At 46.5% G+C, this 15,802-nt stretch overlaps 1 protein-coding gene across 2 annotated transcripts in view; it reads right to left on the reverse strand.

Moving 5' to 3' along the window:
- Prkcb (protein kinase C beta) overlaps nt 1-15,802 on the reverse strand; it is a 347,370-nt gene that overhangs the window by 189,072 nt on the left and 142,496 nt on the right. The window lies entirely within an intron of this gene.

Consider the following 15,802-nt stretch of genomic DNA (forward strand, 5'->3'; position numbering starts at 1 on the left):
CTGGTTCCTGACGCTTCGGCCTCTGAAACGGCTGAGGAACAGCACTGTGGACTCTGAACTCACAGGTCACCTGCCCATGCACAGGACCGAGCCTGTCCTCACCAAGGAAGACTGCCTCATCCCTCCCTCCACGGGCGGTTTACACACAATGGATGATTGATGGGGATCCGAGGCATTTTCCTCAGCGATAGAGCCACTGGCAAGGTGCTCGTGCCCTTTGGATAATCTCCACCCCACCTGTAAACAATCCCAGTAAAAGTTATTGGGTCAGTTTTTAAAAAAGACGTGGAGTCCCCAGGAATGAAGGGCAGGCATGTCTCAAGCAGCTTGGGCATCTTTTTGTTTCAATATGACCAAGGCAGCCAAAGAGGAGGGAGACTGTAAAATAAGAGACTATAAAAAATAAAATAAACAAAACCTTGAGCCTCTAAGTCCCAATCTATAAAAAGGCCTTTCCCAGTCTGAATGGGAGCCTTGTGGCTTTGAGCCTAGGAGTGGGTTCTGCTGGGTTCAGGTAAGGGTGCAGCTGGGTAGAAACGAAAGCTAAGTACAGAGGCGACAAAAGCAACAAGACACACCTTAACAGGGCACACCCCAGCAGGACACACCCCAGCAGGACACACCCTAATAGAACACACCCCAGCAGGGCACACCCTAATAGAACACACCCCAGCAGGACACACCCCAGCAGGGCACACCCCAACAGGACACACCAATACAGGACACAGCCCATGAGGAACACCCCTACAGGACACACCCCACCAGAGCACAACTTCAGCCTACTATTAGCCCTGGACATCACAGGCCACGAGAGCTACCAAAGCTGTATTCCCCATAGAAGAAGATGAAGTACCCAGGGCAAGGGCAGATGGGTGGAGCTAAACTGAACCAAAGACTCCAGTTAGAAATAACCCTGAAACAGAAGGATATGAGCCAACATGAGCTCCGTGTGAGCTGTGTGGCCACCAGCAACACACTTGACCTCTCAGAGTCTCTGGGTCCCTGCTGTAACAACAGAACCTCTCCACCATGGACTGACTTCCGTGACAAGGCCGCTGCACAGGGACGTGCTAGCTCTCTGTCTTATCATCCTAAAGAGGGGAAATTACCAGTCAGACTTCCCAAACGACAGCCATGAGTTATGGAAATCTCATACATCCACAGACCTTGTACGACAGCATTCCTTTGGCACTTTTAAATTTGATTTCAATGAAGGCATTTATAGTAGTTCGAATGATAATACTCTTCATGGGCTCGTATATTTGCACACTTAGTCCCTGGTAGAACCGTTCGGAAGAATTAGGGGGAATAGCTTTGTTGGAGGGGGTATATTGCTGGGGGTAGGCCAAGTTCCTCCTTCCTTCCCTCCTCCCCTCCATCTCTCCTGCCTTCCCTCCCCCTCTCTCTCTTTCTCTGCCAGTTGCCCCTGGATCAGGATGTAAGCTCTCAGCTGCTTTTCTAGCTCCATGCCTACCTGTGGGCCGCTACACCCCCCACCACTCTGAAACTGTAAGCAAGCCCGCCAGCAAATGCCTCCTTTTGCAAGAGCTGCTTTAGTCGTGATGCCCCTTCACAGCAATACAACAGTAACTAAGGGCACATTTTAAAGTGAAATTCCTTAAGAATGGGATCAATGTGCAAATACAGATTTCTTTCCTTGTATATATTTAAATGAAATAGAAAATTCTTAAAATTAAATCTCAAAATGCCTATCCCAAGAGTTGTCTCTTGAGAAACAGATATGTATGTTCCTGGTGGAGGGGCCAATTGTTATGATGCCCATGGGACCGTTTGGCATTGTTTATTGACTGAATGAGTAGCTTTGGGAGGGAAGCAGTGAGAAGGGAAGGAGACACCTGCCTCGGCAACCACATGAGCCCAATCAAACCTAGACATAGTGCGGTGGCAAACGGTAAACCCCAAATGCCCTCTCATTCGCTTTTTATTGTGATAGCAAATGGTTTTATCTTGGGCCTTTCTTCCTCTCCTTCTTCTTCTTCCTCTTCCTCTTCCCTTCCTCTTCCTCTTCCTCTTCTTCTTCTTCCTCTTCTTTCTTCTTCCTCTTCTTCTTCCTTCCTTCCTTCCTTCTTTTCTCTTCCTATTCTTCTTCTCTTTAGATAGATTCTCTTACTGGAGCCCACTCTGTAGCATCAATTGGTCTCAAATTCACAAGGATCCTCCTGCCTCAGCCTTCTCAGTGCTAGGATTAAGCACAGATGGTTTTCAACAAGCCAAGCAGTACTGGTGGGAGCTGCCTAAATGAATCCTAATGAGTATAGCCACAAACCACATGACCTAGGTGTGCGTACAACTGTACTATTACTGCAAGGATGTGTCTGCATGATTGTTAAATTAGTTAATGATGTTAAATGATCAAAACATTTCAATTGAGACTTGAATGTGCATATTTGTGAGGTGTCATGTGATTTTGGGGTACACATATATATTCCATAATGTGTGAACCAAAAAAGAAAAAAATTACCCAAGATGCTGAAGAATAAGGACATGCTTCCTTTTGCGTAAGCACATGAGACAGATAAGAAAATAAATACTTAGTTGGGGTGCACACTTGTAATCACAGCACTTGAGAGGATGAAGTAGGAGGATCGAAAGTTTGAGGTCAGTGTGGGGATTTTATTTTGCCCTCTGATGCTGTAATAAACACAATGACCCAAAGAAACTTGGGGAAGAAAAGGTTTATTTCAGCTTACAGCTTGCACTCCACACCGAAGGAGTCTAGGGCAGGAACTCAAGGTTGAACCTGGAGACAGGACGTGATGATGAAGCTATGGAAGAACTCTGCTTACTGGCTGGCTCAACATGGCTTGTTCCACCTGCTAGTTTATAGACCCAGGTGGCACCACCCACAGAGGGCTGGGCCTTCCCACTCCAATCAAGAATCAAGCAAATGTCCCAAGCCTTACCTACAGGCAAACATGATGAGAACATTTTTTTTTCAATTAAGGTTTCTTCTGCCAAGATGACCCTTGCTTGTGTCAAGTTGACGTATAAGCAACCAGCACATTGGGCTATACAGGGAATATGAATATGGACAGCAGCCTGGCCTGACTCAAACTCCAGAAGGAAAGAGGAGTGGCATTTCTCATTATCCACAGAAGGCAAAACTCTGGAGTCACACACACAAGAAAATCTCACAAGTGTTTACTTCCGAGACAGGAAAGAATGAAGTGGATTTCTCAACATCCATCTTTCTACAGTTGTTAAATAAATGAGAATATTCCAAGATCCATCAGATCACTTCGCTCTAAAATACACCTGCATGCCTCCAACTTCAATCAAAAGGCCAACCGTTTCCAGAAGACAGAAGAGCCTGGAAACCTCACAGAGATTGCACAGCAGAGACAGGTGAACAGAGACTGCTGTGCAACTGTGCTTCAGAAGCTGTAATTCCACTCACACGCCACAAGGGGAGAGGGGGCGCTATGTTTGGGAGAAGAGAATGAGTAAAACCGATAGAGGGGTAAAAGACTGGGTGAGGTGATTGGTGGTTCACTAAATGGCTCTAGCCCCTGCCCTTTTTCTGGTGAGTGATAGTTCAGTTTCAAGGATGAACTTCCACTGTGCAAACCTGGTAGAACTCTACAGAGGACCAGGTCCCGACACACATTTGGTCAAAATCAGTGTCAGGGGCTAATGGATAGCCACTTCTGTACTTCACGTCTGCCTCTGGAAGTCAGTTCTTTCACTCTGGGCAAATTATTCAACCCTTTTAGGCTGTCATTTTCTCACATGAAAATGGTCTACAAGTAATAAAACTTAATTCCTAAGGAAACAAGAGTTTGCTGAGACATTTCATGGGAACCGCCTAACCGTAGAAGGTGCAAATCCACATTTAATTAGTATCCATTGCTACTGTTAATTTTCTTTCATTACTCTTCATCCCTCACCTTTTCATGGTACAGAGAAGGAATCCAGGGCCTTGCCCTCGCTAGGCAAGTGCTCTCTCCACTGAGCTATATCCTCCAGCCCTCATTTGCACATTTTTAGATTCAAGTTCATTTATTTCTAATTACTTGCAACAAATTTTCCCGTGTATTAATTAAGGATATTAATTATTCACTCGTGATATAGCATTTTCCTAGTTCCTCATTTGCCTTTTAATCCTGTTGATGATCTTTGTGCAGTGTGTAGAGCATGCAGGGAAGAGTATTTTTTGTATGCTTATGTGTGTATGTATTTATACGTGCATGGATTTGTATCTTCATATATGTATGTATGTGTGTGGTGTTTATGTATGTGCACATACAGGTGTATATGTGTATAGGTACATGTGTGGTGTGCATGTATATTGTATGTGTGATGTATTTGTATCTTTATATGTGTGTGTATGTATGTGTGTGGTGTTTATGTATGTGCACATACAGGCGTGTATGTGTATATGTACACGTGTAGTATACATGTATGTTGTATGTGTGGGGTGTGTGTATTCATATGTGCACATGTGGAATAAAGCATAGGTTTTCCTTTCTCTTTCTGGGTTCTATCCTACTGTCATAATTAGAAATTCCCCCTCCCAATATTTCCTTCTGGTCCCTTCACATTTCCCATCTTTTATTCTACGATTATAATTTCCCTCGGAATTCATCTTAATACGAGCTCTGAGAAAAGACATTCATTCCTTTCTTAGCGTTTAGCCAGTCGTAACAACACACACATGGGATGCATCTTTCTCCTGGCTGGTTTGAAATGTCTCTTTTATCACGTGCTAATTTCTTATGGATCTTTTGTTCACTTTTAAATTTCTCTTATGCTCCAGTGATCTCCTTATTTCTACCTCCAAACATGCTATTTTAATATATGATAGGTTTGTGACACCTTGGCAATCTCAAAATACTTGACCACCCACCCCTCCCCAGCGTGCCGGGGCTACCTTTTCTTCTCCTTCCACTTTCAAAGCTTTGATTCGCCATAGAGAGTGCTATGCTACTCCACACACATGCGGCAGCCCCCCAGATGTCCTGCTCAGGGCTCCTTCTAGAAAGCCTGCAGCAACAGTGCCAGCTCAGCGGCACTAAGAGTTTCCAGACCCAGGCTCTCCACCGTGCCGAGCACCTTAGAAAGAAGTGAGCCCATCAGGACTGCGGACGGGGAGCTTGCAGAGCTGAGGGCTACAGCAGAGCAAAGAGGGACGGTGGGGGTTCAGAACTTAGGAGAGGGTAGGGGGACGACAATGAACGCAGAAATAATTTGAGCTTTTCTTTATGTTCCTTCAGAAGAGTACCCCACCCCCAAACTCTTTGTAGTTAGGGCCAAATTCTTTTATTTCTATGCATTTTCTCTTTTTAGTTTAGTTTGTTGAGTTTAAACTGCAGTGTTTGTCGTGTTATTGTAACCCATGGTGAAGGGAAGAAGAGTTATATACGGGTTTCTGCTCTAACCAGACAGCAGGCCCTGCTGGGGAAAGGTGTTGCCGCGGCTGCTCCTGTGGCTCTTCCTGGAGGACGCCTGTCCTAGGCAAGCTACTTGTGTCCACTTCGAGGTTTGTAAGGAGTGTTCTCGATTAGCTAGACCATTCCCAGAGCACAGGGCACGGCGGAGAGAGCGCGAGTCCTCCACAGCACACATGGATTATATTCCTTCTGGAAGGCTAAGTAGACAGAGCAAGATCCACCCCAACCAAATAAATTCAGCCCCACCTGTAAGTGACTTTCCAGAAGGTCCAGCTCCCATTGTGCATGCAAGTTATACAGAGTGAGAAATCACTTCCATTCAATCAAGTCAGTGTCTGAAACTGGCCAGTGACTTCCCGCCAAGCATTGTGCTTGCTCCCGCATAGCGATGGACCGCCACATATAAAGGCCCCAGAGCTTAGTGGCATGCTCAGGAAGCCCACGCTGCAATTTACCCTCGACTCAATGGCTTAACAACAGCTGTGTGACCTGCAGAGGGTTCCCCGACTTCTCCCTGCTTCCATCTCCTCAACTTTGAAGCTGAAATCACAAAGTTAGGCGTGGTGACACACACCTATGGCTCTAGCGCTCTGGAGGCTGAAGCGGGAAGATCATGACTTAGAGGCCAGCCTAGACTACACAGCAAGGCAAGTTCAGGCTGGTAGGGTTATGTAGAGGAATATTGCCTCATCCCCCCCCCCAAATCTAAATGATAGTAACAACAGCATGGACTCCTCATGGAATTCCGAGAACTCTACGGATTAGCAGGGTGCACACAATGCCCGGCACACAGTGGACACCATGTGCTTGCTGTGTGTTCTTGCTTTCTGATTCTGTGAAGGCTCGTGAAAGGACAATCTTATTGTACCCAGTCTCGTGACCAGTATGGAACGGACACCTAATTCAGGTTATCTTAATGCACTAATTCAGGTTATCTTAATGCAAGGGACATCTGTGATCTTCATTTCTAAGGTCCCATCTTAGTTCCCCCTTCAGAAGACCAAAGGGGCTACTGGGTTTTCCCTTGTACTATTGACCTCAGGTCAAGGCTGCTCCAGAGTGCAAGCCTCCTCCTGGGGAGGCCTCTCAGTGCAGCCATTGTTCAAAGCACATGGTGGTTTCAGGAAACAGTCACAATGCAGTGGACGACAATCTTACTTAATAAATAAGTCTTCCACTGTCACAACACACATGTCTGTTCCCTCTGATCCCATCCCAGCTTCCCTCAGACGCCATATTCTGGCTAAGGGACGTGGTTTGAACCCTCCAACTAAGTGGGGACCATCCAGATACATGAGGTGACTCCCCTTGCAATGTGTGATTTCTAGGCTCACTGGGAGGTGTCTGGCTTCCAGGAGGCACCTCTGACACCAGAGCACTGAGCACACCCAGGTCTCTGTGTTTGGAGGGTAGAAAGGACCTTTGAAAGGACACAATGTGGAGAGTTTTTGAATTATGTGGGGATCCTGGCACTGCCAATGATGCTGCCAAGGCAAATGCCAGTGGGGCGTCACCCAGCCCTGGGATCCATGGGTCTCCAGTGCTTGCAGGCTCCTATCTTCACAATCCTGACCCCTAGAAACCAGGATCTGAAGGCATTGGGTCCACCTAGACAAGAGCCCTGGGTGAGGAGCACTGGCTCTGTGCATGCCAGCACTGAGGTCCAGGCTTCCGTTTGAAAGTCTTCATCCTTCAAAGGTCGCTGGGAGGGCTGATGCACGTGCTTGAGCAGCCACACATCACCCCTGTCCTGATGGAGAGGGATCAAACCACAGGCCTGAACCATTCTCCTGTAGAGAACCACAGACTCATGGGAGGTGGGAGGGAATCACTGTTGCTATTGCATAAACAGCTTGCTCTGGGAGCTCCTGCCATATTGTTCTAAGACAGGCATTGCTCTAACTCTGCAACTGTGAGGGATGAGTTGACTATCAGTATCCCTACTTGACGGGAGAAAACTGCATCAGTGAGACCCAAACCCAGGAGTGTTTGTTCTGGACTGCATGCAGGACCACACCCTTGAACCTGTACACTTTACTCTGCCCTCATCCTCACACTGCCACTGAGAGTATCAGAATACATTGTTTAAAAATAGGAGAAAATCTATTTCAGCCCAGGAGTTGGGGAAAGATGCCAAACAAATGCCAGAGGCTCATGAAGTTTTTTTTAGGGCCTTTTTAAAAATTTTTTATATGTAGAAATGATGAGTCTGGGATGGAGAGAAGGGCAGCTGGGCTAGGCTCTCCTCTCCATACCCCAAATTAACAGGAGAGAGAGAGAGAGAGAGAGAGAGAGAGAGAGAGAGAGAGAGAGAGAGAGAGAATGAATTAGAATAAGGGGAAAAGTGGTTGGTCAGATCACCTGCTGTGTGAGCATGAGGGCCTGAAATCAGATACCCAGAATTCATGAGAACTCATAGTGGTCATGACAACCAGCCTGTGCTCCCAGCTCTTGGAAGAGAAGAAGACTCCCAGCACCAACCTCGGGCCTCTGCACATGTTGCCATACATTCAGACACACACACACACACACACACACACACACACACACACAAAGGGAAAAAATTGGATGTGGCCCCACAAGCAGCTGTGACCCCCACCATTTTGTGTTGGGAGCACAGCATGAAGGTCCTTGCTCCACAGACCTCAGAGAAACCGGGAATGTTAAACACACGGGATTGTCTTGCCAATGGGAAAGACGCATAACCTGTCCTTCCATCCAGAAAGCTGGGAACTGAAGATGTTTAACATCCTGATGACCTCAGTTATCTGCTGGGCCAGGCCATATCAAACTCCTCCAACGAGGATTGGAGGTGGCTCGTTATCTAAGTGACCCTTCCATTACCTATGTAGTCAGGGCTTCCCCAAGCTCCCACAACCAGGACAGGAGGTAGCTAATAGTCTGGATGACCCTTACATTATCTGTAGAGCCAGAGACTCCTTCAAGCTCCCACAGCCAGAACCTGAGGTGACTAATAGCCCAAATGACCCTCAGTATGACTGAGACCAGGCCAGAGCCTTCCTTAGACCCTTAAGCTCGCTCATCTCTTGAGCCCATCTTGGAAGAAATGAATGTGCCCTGAGCTGAGCTCCATTGCCATACTTCTTTGTGCACGGGGAGCTGTATCCCTCCAGGAAACCTCTTTCTAAATTATACTCTGTTTAAATTTGTTGAGAATAAACTGCCTGACACCAGACTCCTCCGGGTTAGATCCAGGTTGATGATATCAAACTGATCACCTCTTCATGGTTCCTTTCCTGCCTGCCATGACCGCCTGCAGGGTCCCCCTCCATTACTGGGTCTGGGGACAGAATTGGTAGGGTTTAACGCTGCCAGCCTAGTTCCAGGTTCAGTGAGAGGCTATGTTCAGAGGAACGAGATAGAGGGTAGCAGAGAAGGACTCCTTTGGCCTCTACCTGTATGCACGTGTGCACCTGCACTTATGCCGTACACACAATTAGAGTGGGGACTAAGGTGGAGCTCATTGGTAGAATGGTTGCCTAGCATGTCCAGAACTCTGCATTCAATCCCCAAAACTACCAAAAAAACAGAGATAGATGGATAGATAGATAGATAGATAGATAGATAGATAGATAGATAGACAGACAGACAGATAGATGATAGACAGATATGACTAAATTTTAAATTGTGTGGAGCAAGGTTTGATTAGGAAAGTAGGCAACTGACTAAATGCAGGAAGGGAAGGTGAGTTCTAGCAGGTTCCCATGCCATCCCTGGCAAAGGCAAGCATCTCATAAATATTCGAAGTGATGAATGTATTCCCCGAAAGTCTTCAGAAGAAACAAGTGTCCAGGGATGCTCCTGTAGATCCCACTGGACACACGGAGGATGCTCCCAACAACAGGGGCACTACAGTAGGTGTCACCTTGCTGTGTGCCACCATCAGGAAAGCGAAGGTGACCAGGCCATTCAAACCTCAACAACAGCATGGGGGAAGACAGACCTCTGTCCACCACCCAAAACAGCCAGTTTGACTCAATTTGTGTTTCCTCTACTTTTCCATAGACAGTCTCCACCTGCAGGAGTTGTGAACTGGTGGTCCCCAAGGATAATTCCAGCCCAGAACTGTGTTTCAGAAATACCCCAGAGTGAGCGTAGGTGTGTCGCTCAGTTGGTAGAGTGCTGACCCAGCAGGCGTGAGGACCTGGGTTCAAACCCCACCACTGCATAAACTGAGCAAACCTGAGCGTGGTGGTGACTCCTGTTGTCCCAGAACTCAGGAAGTGGAGAAAGGACAATCTGAAGTTCAAGGTCAACCTTAGCTAAATAGCAAGTTCAAGAGCATCCCAGGCTATGTAAGATCCTGACCTATAAAACAAAAAAAAATCCAGCTGGGCGGTGCTGACACACCCCACTAATTCCAGCACTCAGGAGATAGAGGCAAGTGGATTTCTGAGTTTGAGGTCAGCCTGGTCTACAGATCAAGTTCCAGGATAGCCAGGGCTACAAAGAAAAACCCTGTCTCAAACAAACAGAAACAATATGGTGGTGATTCTCAAATGGTTTACTCCATCTAAATGTAGGAAATTTCAGGCTTCGATGGAATAGGTGGGAGATCTAGATTGTGGTCCTGTAAAGAACTGGACTGGGGAAGAGAGCTGAGTAACAGCTTCCAGGCTGAGTGTGGATGGGCCAGAAAGACAAGCCTACCATCACACTTGGCTTGTTGACTTTTCTGGCTGGCCTCTGCTGGCTTTGAAGTTGGACACTCTGATTTGTACGTCCATACAAAGTCACGTGGCCACACTCAAAGCTCTGAGCAAAGCCGCCGGACACACAGCAGGTCTCATGCACAATTTTACTGGGCAGAGTTCAATCATGCAAATGTGTCTGCAAGTGGCTGCACCATTTCACACACACACACACACACACACACACACACACACACACACATTTCAACATTGCTCAAGAACTCACATCCTCACCTGGAGCCTTCGGGGTTTTTAGGTATTACTTATCTTTTTTACTCTTATGGGTATGGAGTGACATAGTATAGTTTTGATTGGCACTTCTCTGATGATCAGCAACACTGAACCTTTTGCAGTTTTTAATTGTTTAAACTATCACACACATTAGTGGATTTCATTGTGACATTGCCATAGCCCTGTTGATTGTACTTGGGCATCTTTTACAGGCCTGTTGGTCACTTCTGTATAATCAAGAAATGTATACTCAAGCCTGCAGCCCACAAAACACAAGAGATTCAACAAAACATTAAAAATGGCATGACCTGGGAGATTGGGGAGGTGGCTCACTCCATGAAGTGCTTATCACACAAGCGTAACAATCCAAGTTTGAAGCTCAGAACCTGCACAAAAAAGCAGGCAAGGTGGCACACACTTGGAATCCCAGTGCTTGGGAGGTACAGAAGGGTAGATTGCCATGACTTGCTGACCAGCCAGCCTAGCCCAATGAGTGAATCCCAGGCCAGCGAGAGACCTTGTCTCAAAAAAGCACAGTGAACCATGATTGTAGAGGAATGACACCTGAAGGAGTCCTCTACTTTCCACATGTAAATCCACAACATGTTCATGTACACACAGAGAGACACACATGGGACAACCATATGATCCAGTAATTTCATTCTGGGTATTTATACAAAAGAGCTGAAATCAAGACACTGAAGAGATGCCACAAGGTTAAGAGCGCTTGCTACTCTTACAGAGGACCTAGGTTTGATTCCCAGCACCTATCTATAACTCCACCTCTAGGGAATCTGATGCCCTCTTCCCACCTCTGTGGCCACCAACCACATACGTGGTACACATTTATACATGAAGGCAAAATATCTACACAGAAAAATAAAATGAATAAGCCCAATAAAGAAATTTAAAGAATGGAAATTAAGATCCTGCAGAGGCCAACACTTTCATGTGTACTGCAACGCCAGCCACAATAGTCAAGATGCAGAAAAACACCAGTGTCCCTTGGTGAATGAACGGATAAAGAAACTGTGGTAGGCCCATACACTAAAATCCTTCTCAGCCCCAAAAGAGAAGGAAATTCTGCAATATGATATAACATAAATGAACCTTGAAGACACCATGCTAAGTGAAGTAAGCCAACCAGTGGGGGACAAGCACTCTATGAAAGTCTCTGCAACAGCCAAATGCATGGTATCAAAGAGTACAAGCCTGGTTGCTAGACACTGAGAGAGAAATGAGTAGCTACTAATCAATAGGCATCAAGTGGCAGCCACGCCAGCTGAACAAGCTCTGGAGGCCTGCTTCACAACAGGGGACCCGCAGTCAATACTAATACCTTGTACACTTCAGCTTTAGTAAGAGGCTCAATCTACGAAATGTTCTTTGCAAAATAAAATAGCCGCCTGAGGGGAGTAAAGGCAAACTGCTGGTTGCCTGAGTAGTGGTTAACTTGGTGGATGGGGTTGGAGGTGCAGGGACCAGAGGAAGCATAAGAGGCATGCGTGAGGACAAAGGAAAGTTCTCGATGTGGAAATCCATCAAGCCTGCTACTTTTCACATATAATAAACAGCTTTCAGAAATGTATGACTGGCCCAGCCTAAAGCCAGCAGTTCTGAGTCCAGATTCTAAATTACTCAGAGAAGGAATCTTGTTGGTCCAGCAGTGAGAGGTGCCAAGTGTATCTGGACCCAATGGGCCTTGGACTGTGGGTCACCAAGTCTTGGCAGGACACATGGAAAGCAAAGAATGGCTGCTGCTTCAGTCAGGTTTGTCCAAGGCTACTAGGCACTGTAAGATGCTGGGTAGGAAGATGGGGCTGAGGGTGAGATGGCCTGGGCTCGAGTGTGAGCTTGCTCACTGTCACGTGTCTCTAGATAAAGCCCTTGGCAACCCTGAATACCTCCAATTCTTCCTATGCGAAATGTGGGGTGTTAACAATGAGAATCTGTTTCCTAATGTATCATGAGAAATGAAGAGTTATGGAACGTGACATGCTTAGAGCAGAATTATATCAATGAATTCCGGCTCATGTGTGCGTGTGTGTGTGTGTGTGTGTGTGTGTGTGTGTGTGTGCTGTGAGTGTGTGTGCCCTTGCCTGTCTGAGCAAAGGCCAAAGAAAGTCCCAGGTGTCTTGCTTCACCACTTTCTGCCTTATGCCTTTAAGATGGGGTCTCTCACTGAACCTGTAGCTTGACATTTTTTTTCTCTGCCAGGCTGGCTGATTAGCAAGCCCCAGTGATCCTCCTGTCTGCACCCCTCAACAACATTGGGGTTACAGGGTATGCACAGACCAAACATGCCCTGATTTTTACATGCATGCTGGTGGTCCAGACCCAGCAAGCACACTTACCCATGGAGTCATCTCCCAGCCCCTAATTTTTTAAATAATAGAATCCTAGACCACTTAAGGTGAGGGTCCTGGCATCACACAAGGTCAAAGACAGAAAGATTAGAAAGAATATCTCCTGACTCCAGAGTCCAGTGCCTGTTCCAGAGTCATCTGCGTTTTCACTTCTCCTTCCTCTCTTCCCTGGGCTAGCAGGCTCGGAGGCAAGAGGCTTCTGGGAATTTGTCTCATCCAACAACGAGACAAGTCCTACTCTATCCTCAACCCCACCCTGACCAGGAGAAGCTGAACTCATTCATTCATAAGCTAGGGCTTACTTTATGAGAGCAGCGAAAACAGCTGGTTTCCCATCTCTGCTCCTCCAGCACTACGGATCTGCTTCTGCCGCCACAGCACGAAGCTCTGTCTTTGTGGCAGTGAGGGACAGGCAGCTGCATGCTGACCTTGGCGAGCCCATTCTGCCAGCCCACAGCCCAGAGAGCAGGTTCATGTGGGATTCACTGGACTGTCAAAAAAGAATCTGCATCCATCCCAAATCCTAATTTTATTAGGTCTGACTCCCAAGTGCAACATGGGAGAGGACCCTGGGATTCTCTTTAGTGGAAAGCAGAATGAATGTGTGGCATGCCCAAGATAAGGCTTCACACTCGCCACCTAAGTCTTCCGAGCCGTGGTGGTGGAGATCGTACTTAATATGCACAAGGCACAGGGTGTCTGGGGAAGCCCTTACCCGGTTAGTCTCTGTTAATCCCCACCTGGACCCTATGAGGCCAGAGCTCTTCTCTTCCTTTTCCAGAAGAGGAAATGGAAGTGAAAGGTTATGCAGCTAGCTCGTGTTAGAGGAAACCTGGAATTCAAGCCCAACTACTCTGGCCTCAGAATATATATTGCTTATATTGCCTACCTACCCATCAGAATTCCTTGAGACTATTTTAAAAACACAGTTCTCGGGCTTTTATCAGACCACCCAGGTAATCCTGGGCACTGGATGTAAATTTTTAAAGTAGCATTTAGAAATTGTTTTCTTTTTAAAGGGGTGTGTGTGTGTGTGTGTGTGTTTGTGTATGTGTGTGTCCAGAGAACAAAATCCTGAAGCGGGTATCTGATACCCTGGAGCTGGGCCTCCAGGTAGCTGTGAGCTGCCTGGTGTGGGTGCTGGGAACTGAACTTGGGTCTTCTGTTGGAGCAGTAGGTACTCTTCAGCATTGAGCCATCTCTCCAGCCCGGTATTCAGAAACTGGAGTGTGCAGGTGATGCCTTGTTCTGTTTGACACCTTGCCTCTGCTTTTCCACAGCAGACCCTCCATTCCGTTTGAAAACTTCCTCAGCTCCTCATCTTGGAGGGGTTCCTTCAAAGCCCAGCCCTGACTGTTTGGGGACCGCCATCTTGACTAAACAGTCTCGCTCCCTGTGGAGTTTGAATTTTGGGACAAAATGACACAAGAGTCAGACTCAGATACGGCTGATGCAGCTGCACTAATTTTCTTTCAACACCCAGAAAGGCACTAGCTCCTGGCCAACGAACTCATTTCACTTCAGATAACTAAAGGCGGTTTTGACTGGACGCAACCCAAGATCAGCTGGTGATAGAACTGTGGCATAAGTTTAGGACCACAGCCCTAAAAAGAAATTTGGAAACAGAAATTTATCAATGAAAATGGATTCGTTTAGAACATGGTCAAACATGGAAAGAAAGAATCTAATTTCTCTCTACCATGTCTATAACTTTCTTATAATTCACAGAAAACCATGAGACAATAGCTAGGTGTCATACAGATTAAGCTGTGGGCCGGTTAGTTGGTTCTTTCCTGGATAAAGGGTGACTTCACCTCAGATTCCTCCCATTGCCTCTGTTCTCAGAGCGGGACTTCTTAGGGATCCACCAGTAAGAATGTGTAACTGCCATAAATATAGCCTGTGGAGCATGCCCAGTAGTCAGCCCTTCCACTGGGATGGGAGTTCCTAATCATACAGAAACAAGTTCACTAGTGTGAGCTTCCTCTTTATCCTACACAGCTGGTCCTCAGATCTAACTTCTGCCCTCGAGAGTTACTAAAAAGCACGGATATACGGCAGCCTTTTGGATATTTGACCTAGACAGGACAATCCTCCAGACATCTCCACCACCACCCTCTGAGGCATCCTTTTGGCATTTCGTAGTGCACAAATGGTTACTGAGTGTCTTGGCTGTGAATACAGAAGCTATAGTCTGCAGTGTTATATAAATAGGAAGTGATTCTCGCAAGATGGAGTTCTCTCTGATGTCGATAAATAATAGATGACTTGGAGAGGAGGGAGATAAGGGGAAGAGGGCACTGTACTGTTTAAACTATGTGGCCCCTGTTGAGAAAGCCTCATGCTTGTTCTGGTCCAGGTGATGGTGGTGTCAAGAGGTGATAATCTCAGCCCTAGTTGTTGCTTCCTTGCTGGAAGCAAGCTACAGATGTCCCCACTTGCTGTTATGTAAGGCAGAGCAAGGCAGGCCTTCAGAGGAGAGCAGCTTTTAAAACTTGTTTTCTTGAGTCGAGGAAACTGGACACTATCACATAGGATAAGATAAGCCACTCACACTGTCGTGGATGGGGTCAAGCATAACAAAGTCAAGACTTCTCTCCCTTTCTTGGGCCACACATGAATTGAGGTCATGACATATGGAGAATCAGAATATTACCAGGAACACCAGAAGATACTCATGTGTGGGAACTAAGCAGGCTTCCCATGGCAGAGGCTCTCAGGAGCATCTACAAGCCTCTCTGCAGTACTTCTGATACACCCAAGCTTCTACTGGTGCTCAGTCTCGACTGAATCGAACTGGGAACCTGAGTTTAGGCTAGATGTGAAATAGCGTCATCTCCACCAAAACGGGAGGAGCCAGCCTCAGAACAATCCCGAGTGACCTTCAGAGTTCTACATGCAGAACCTGGAATAAACTGTTCACTAGGCTCAACTCAGTGAGCAGGGTTAACAGTCACCACCAACATATGTTTAGGAAATGTGGCCTCTGGTTTTCATGTGTATAGAATACTGCATAGTATGTATTAAATATTGCGATCTAATATTAAACAGTGCATATCTCAAATATTGCTTCATATATATA

Source organism: Alexandromys fortis, unplaced genomic scaffold (assembly GCF_014885135.2).
Source record: "Alexandromys fortis isolate MF-2015 unplaced genomic scaffold, M_Fortis_MF-2015_v1.1 scaffold_45, whole genome shotgun sequence".
Classification (NCBI taxonomy): Eukaryota; Metazoa; Chordata; class Mammalia; order Rodentia; family Cricetidae; genus Alexandromys; species Alexandromys fortis.